Raw genomic sequence first — 6,000 nt, forward strand, 5'->3', positions numbered from 1 at the left:
CCGTCAAAAAGTATTCGGAAAAATAATCGAGACAGTAAAAGGTGAATATTTAGAGAGATACCTTTGAAAGAAGTAGTTTTTTGTATCGTCTTTGCAGCTTCCACTTTTCTCTAGGTAGGGTTTTGCTAAAGTGAAAAAAATGTAATTTTATTTTACTCTTAAAATAAGGATATTAATTAATGATCCTAACGTTCATTAGTAGGATCCAAGTAATATTTAAAGACTCCAAGTTAAAATCTACCTCGTCATATTTTGAATCTTTTTAAAATTTTCAAAGTCCTAAATATTAGAATAATAATTAAATAATAATTATCTGAGGAAAAATCTAAAATTAAATTGGTGCGGGTGTGCCAGGCAAGCCAATTTTTTTTACTTTGATATGTGTTTTCTTATGGTTAGTTTTGTTCTATTTTATCTCTCATATGCCCATGATCTTGTTTGGTATTTGCTCATAAGGGTAAAGATTAATTTTTTGTAGTACAAAGATTGTTTCCAAAGGACGCCAATCTAAGTAAACTCTTTGGGTGTGTTTGGTACAAAGGAAAACGTGCTTGGGATGGTCAAGGGTAGGGGATTGAGGTGTTGAGTGGGGAAGATATAATGAACGTGCCTAGGTACGAAACTCTAAACGCAAAATTCGATCATTCAAGTTGGATATCATTTATCTACGCTAGGATCCAACCTACATGAACTTCTTTCTTCTCTTATGATATTTCTAGATAGCGAAAAAAAGAAGAAGAAATAATGGGGAATAAAATACAAGTGTTGAGTAACAACTTCTACTCTTGTGAAAGGTGGGTCTGAACTCTTCCTTTCTATTTAGAACGGGGTTAGGTTTAACACCTCGAACTTCAATCGGTTTTTAGTTTTGGGTCAACTTCAAAGGACCATGTCTTTTAGCACATAAAGATTTAGGTGGCTCATGAGGTATCAAATCGAAGGTCTTTGAGTCCTATTTCCAACGCCGCCAAGTTTACTAAATTCCGAGCTCCAAGTAAAAAGTTATGGCCATTTGAGTGAAGCCTCTCTAGCTAAGGCTTTTCATCCGTTTAAGGGAAGGAGTATTTTGGTCTTTTCCTTACCCCACTAAGCCTAAAATATTTTTCAACCCCAAGTTAAGGGTCTAATCTGAATTAGACCACTTTTCAATATTCCAAAACGCTTAGGGATTTTAGAGCAAGATTTAAGAAGAGGAAAAGAGGATTTTTCAAGCGTTCTTTCAAGAAAGGAGGACTTCGCCAAGAACAAGTGTTCTTTCGAGGTATGTAAGCTTTCCATAGTGTTGGGTTTGTTCGCCCTCATGCGAATCACGTGATTTCGTTCATGAATTCGTCCATGAGATTGTTTATATTGAGATTCTTGAGAAGTTCTTGAGTTTTAGCCTCATCTTTAACAATGTAGGTTTTGAGTTCTTGAGGTGAAAATCTTGTGAATGAGTGATGTTTCTTGATAGGTTTTGAGTGAGTTTTCGTTTAATTTGTGTTGGGTTTATGAATCAAAGAGAGTTTGGAAGAAATCATTGATTCTAGATGAGTTAGAACTTGAATTTAAATAATAAAATTCGTCGGGTTTCTGGGCATGGGCATGGGGCACCGCGCCAGCCATAGTGCCCAAACTACTGGTCAGTAATTTGGGGCCTGGAGCGTCGTGCCACTCAATGCTCCCCAAACTTCTGCCAGTAGTTTGGGGGCTGGCGCCCCGTGCCACTCAGTGCATCAGGGTCGCCAGGTCCCTTACCCTTCAGTCTTTCTTTTCCGTGTGTGTTCCCTAAAATCGTACATATGTTCTCTTCTTGATATTCACTCTTAAACTCTTCATTAATCCTTGAGAGATCATGTATATCCTAATCACATATCTTTATTTACATTTTAAATTAAAGTAAAGTTAAGAGGAAAGCTCAAGAGGTCCTTTTGAGTCAAAGTTGAGAACCCTTTTGAAATTAACTAAAGATTTGAACTAAGTCTTGAGTAAATGAGTATGAGGATGAGGAGAGTTGAGTTTCATGTTTCAAAATGAGTATAAGGGAACTAACTATTCCCAAGTATGTAATACTTTTACATTTAAAAGAAGAGAAACACCGATTTCTAAATGAGTTTATAAGTTCATAGGAGTTTCAGAGTACTATTTACCTCTTTTAAGAAGATATTTTGAGTAATTACCTCAAATTGAGAAAGAGTTATGTTTTAAACATTTGAGCATGAGTTATATATTATTGGAGTAGTATTAAGCACCGATATGGAATGAGTTCAGACAACTCAAAATCCTCATAAACCATATATGCCAACATGGGTAAAGGGTCATACTATGATTCCTTATTGCTTTTAAGCGTAGCTTAGTAGATTCACTTAGTTGACGTGTTCTATACACTGGAAAGGTATAGAACAGTTTTGGCAGAGTGGGCGAGACGATGTATCATCACATAACTCATAGTGATGGTTGTCGATTAGAGAATCTCTCAAAAAAGAATAAAGAGTATGTTATTGTATTTTTAAACATTCATTGAGTTTTAAATCCTGTTGTATAATGCTTTAAGTATTGCATCTCTTATTGTTGCTTTCATATTGAGTTGAGTTGAGGTGAGTATATCCTTCCAACCTTGTCATTTCAGTTAGCTATTGCTTTCAGTTTTCCCCTTACATGCTCGTACATTCAATGTACTGACGTCATTCGACCTGCATCTTTTTATGATGCAGATACAGGTGTTCAGGCATCAACAGGCGCTCTGTTGATACCATTCGTATTCCAGTTAGCTTTGGTGAGCCTCATTGCTTCCCTGAGGGTTCCACATTTACTTTTTTAGCTTTGTTAAGATGTCGTGGGTCTTGTCTTGACATCTTTCGTAGTATTTAGAGACTTCATAAACTATTAGAGGAGTCTTTCACTATTTTCATTTTTTCTATAAGTTTATGAAAATGATGAATGAATGTTGATTCTATTTAGCTAGCTAGTTAAAGAAGCAATCACACCCATTTCATCCTCAGATTCCATTGCTCTAATTTCTGAAGAAATGATTTATGACAATATTGAAAACTAATACGAAATACATAAATTATTTTCACGATTCTTTTAAAGAATTGTCAATTAATTACATAAATTGAATCTTTTAATCATTCAGAGATTTGAGAATGTTGGATTGCGCCAAGCCAAGGCAAATGCCAAAGTGACTCTTGAAGGTCGTGACTCTCAATAGCAAGCTACCGTGATGGACCTCCCCTCAAAAATAAAGTTAATATAAAGATATTATACTGATAAGAGCAAATACTACACTTGGTCTTACATACGATGAAATGTGTTACAACATCAAGCACCTTTGTCTAGATGTAGAATAGTACCCTGACACGGATCAGACCCGTGTTCGATTCCCGGATGGTGCATCTGAGTGCTGTGACGATAATTGTGTAAATGTGAAAACTTCGGTCTTCACCATGTCTGAATCAGGATGACAAAATAGCGCAACTGAGCCTCTCCTTTTTCATTATTATGTTTTTATCTTGTTAGAGATTACAAGATGAGAATCAAATTATTATATATCCGGTCATACTAAAATTGCCAAATGCTAGGTTGAAACATTGGTTTCAAGATTTTATTAGTTATAGATAATATATAGTTTTGTATCTGATTTTAATTCAAATGTGCCTTAGAATGGAACATAGAGAGAGGAGCTCTTATGGATCAAACTGCCCAATATTAGAAGGGACAATTTGTGTACTGTTATAAAACAAAAGGTTTTTAGGACTAGAATTGGTGGGGTGCGCCAGGCTAAGGCAGTAATGCAACGCCTAAACGACACTTGAAGGTCCCAATAGCAAGCTACCGTGATGAACCTTCCCCCTCAAAAAATAGAGTTAATATCGTGTGAGTCGATGACTCACATATCAGATATTAAACTGATAAGAACAGATACTACACTTGATCTTAGCCAAAAGGCCGAGAAAGGTATGATTTTCTAAGTGTTATACCGGGGTGTTTTATATGTCACCTGTTGCATAAAATCTCTCTTTCTAGTCAGTGTGGGACTTGAAGAGCTTCTATACTTTTTTTATCAAAAAGCAGTGAATGAAACAGTTTACATTTTTTTTGGCTGCAAAATAGTTTCAACAATTCTGCTGAAATTAACATTTGATTTCTTGTCATGTTAGTTTAATTCTTTGAGATTCATAGAGAGCTTCCCAAATATTTTTATCAAATTTTACTCTACTTTTGCTAAAAATCTAACATTCTGTTATGAAGAAACAAAGGTTAGCTTTAAGAGGTGATGTGGTCAGTGGCAGAATCAGGCACTTAAGGTACGGGATTTATGCATATGATCTAAAAGTACTTTTTGACCCTCTTTAAATTTGAGGCTTCAAAAGATCAACTTTTTCCTTATGTCAAAGGGACTCAACTTTGAAATATGTATTCAACTGTTCAATGCTTGAAGATTCACTTGAGCTTAGAGTTATTAATTAATATATGTATAAAAATATTAATTTGTTGCCTACATAACATTATCGATCTTGCTCCAAAAATGTTAAAGGTTAATAATAACTTCACAAAAATCCTAAGTACTAATATCTTTGTCATGTACTCATGTATAAGGAAGTCCTTCAACTAACAATTGAAAGAAAGGTTTACAACTAGAATTGGTGGGATGCGCCAAGCCAAGGCAGTAGTGCAACACCTAGGCGACACTTGTGATCCTGATAGCAAGCTACCGTGATGGACCAAACACATAAATTATTTTTCACGAGTCTTTAAAGATATGTCAATTAATAAATAACACAAATTGAACCTTTTGATCATCTAGAGATTTGAGAATGTTGAGTATGACCTTATAGTTGCCAAAAAATTGATAAGTGATAATGTAAAGTAAGCTTTACAACTAAATTTAGTCGGATGTGCCAAGCCAAGGCAGTAGTGCAACACCAAAGGTTGCTTGAAGGTTCTGAATCCCGATAGCAAGCTACCTTGGTGAACCTCCCCCTCAAAAATAGAGTTAATACAAGAACATATACTACACTTAATATTTCGTTTTCAATTTATTGATATCAAAATTTAGGGGTGGTTCTTTGCAACTTAACTATAAAAAATGATTTTTTTACATCATGTAGCACCAGTGGTCTAGTGGTAGAATAGTACCCTGCCACGGTACAGACCCGGATTCGATTCCCGGCTGGTGCATTATCGGAGTGCTGTGAAGATTAATTGTGCAGTTAGTGAGAACTTGGGTCCTCACCTTGTCTGATAACAGACGACACAATAGTGCATCTGAGCCTCTGTTTTTCCATTATAATTTTTATGTGTTGTTGGAGATTACAAAATGGGAAATTAAATTCGGTTCGATTATAAATCGGATCATACTGAAATTGACTAGACTATATATAGGGTACAGTACATCCTACTGAAAAAAGAGAGGTGCCAAATGCTAGGTTGAAACATTGGTTTCAAGATTGTTATAGCTAATATATAGTTCAAAATCTAATTTTAATTCAAATGTGCATTGGAATGGAACAAAAGGTTTTTAGAACTAGAATTGGTGGGGTGTGCCAGGCCAAGGCAGTAGTGCAACACCAAGGCGACTCTTGAAGGTCCCGATAGCAAGCTACCGTGATGAACCTTCCCCCTAAAAAAATAGAGTTAATATCGTGTGAGTCAATGACTCACATATCAGATATTAAACTGATAAGAACAGATACTACACTTGATCTTAGCCAAAAGGCCGAGAAAGGTATGATTTTTAATGAGTTGCTAGGACTCATTTTGTATCCTATTTTTTCAATAGGAGTTCTTTTGTCCAGTCAATGTGGGACTAGAAGAGGAACTATTTAAATAAGCAAAAGGAAAATGAAGACAAATATAAAAAAATCCGCTCCTTATTTTAATTTTGTGTAGGTATAGGTTACATTTGTAATATTCCTTGAAACAGGCTTCAAACATCTTGGTATGCCTTTTGCCAACTTAAAGATCGAAAATTACATTGTATATGCAAAGTCAACATAATTTTTCTCCATATATATATTT

General features: G+C 35.3%; 3 non-coding genes across 3 annotated transcripts; 1 reads left to right on the forward strand and 2 right to left on the reverse strand.

The window, feature by feature from the left end:
* Positions 1–3,744: 3,744 nt before the first annotated feature.
* Positions 3,745–3,940, reverse strand: LOC125824721 (U2 spliceosomal RNA). Its single transcript, XR_007442800.1, has one exon. It is a non-coding gene; the product is annotated as a U2 spliceosomal RNA (small nuclear RNA).
* A 1,149-nt stretch (positions 3,941–5,089) lies between these two features.
* Positions 5,090–5,160, forward strand: TRNAG-GCC (transfer RNA glycine (anticodon GCC)). The gene has a single exon. It is a non-coding gene; the product is annotated as a tRNA-Gly (tRNA).
* A 355-nt stretch (positions 5,161–5,515) lies between these two features.
* On the reverse strand, positions 5,516–5,711 carry LOC125824701 (U2 spliceosomal RNA). The gene has a single exon (XR_007442782.1). It is a non-coding gene; the product is annotated as a U2 spliceosomal RNA (small nuclear RNA).
* Between the last annotated feature and the right edge of the window lie 289 nt (positions 5,712–6,000).

Source organism: Solanum verrucosum, unplaced genomic scaffold, assembly GCF_900185275.1.
Source record: "Solanum verrucosum unplaced genomic scaffold, falcon-dt-bn FXZP01000022.1, whole genome shotgun sequence".
NCBI lineage: Eukaryota > Viridiplantae > Streptophyta > Magnoliopsida > Solanales > Solanaceae > Solanum > Solanum verrucosum.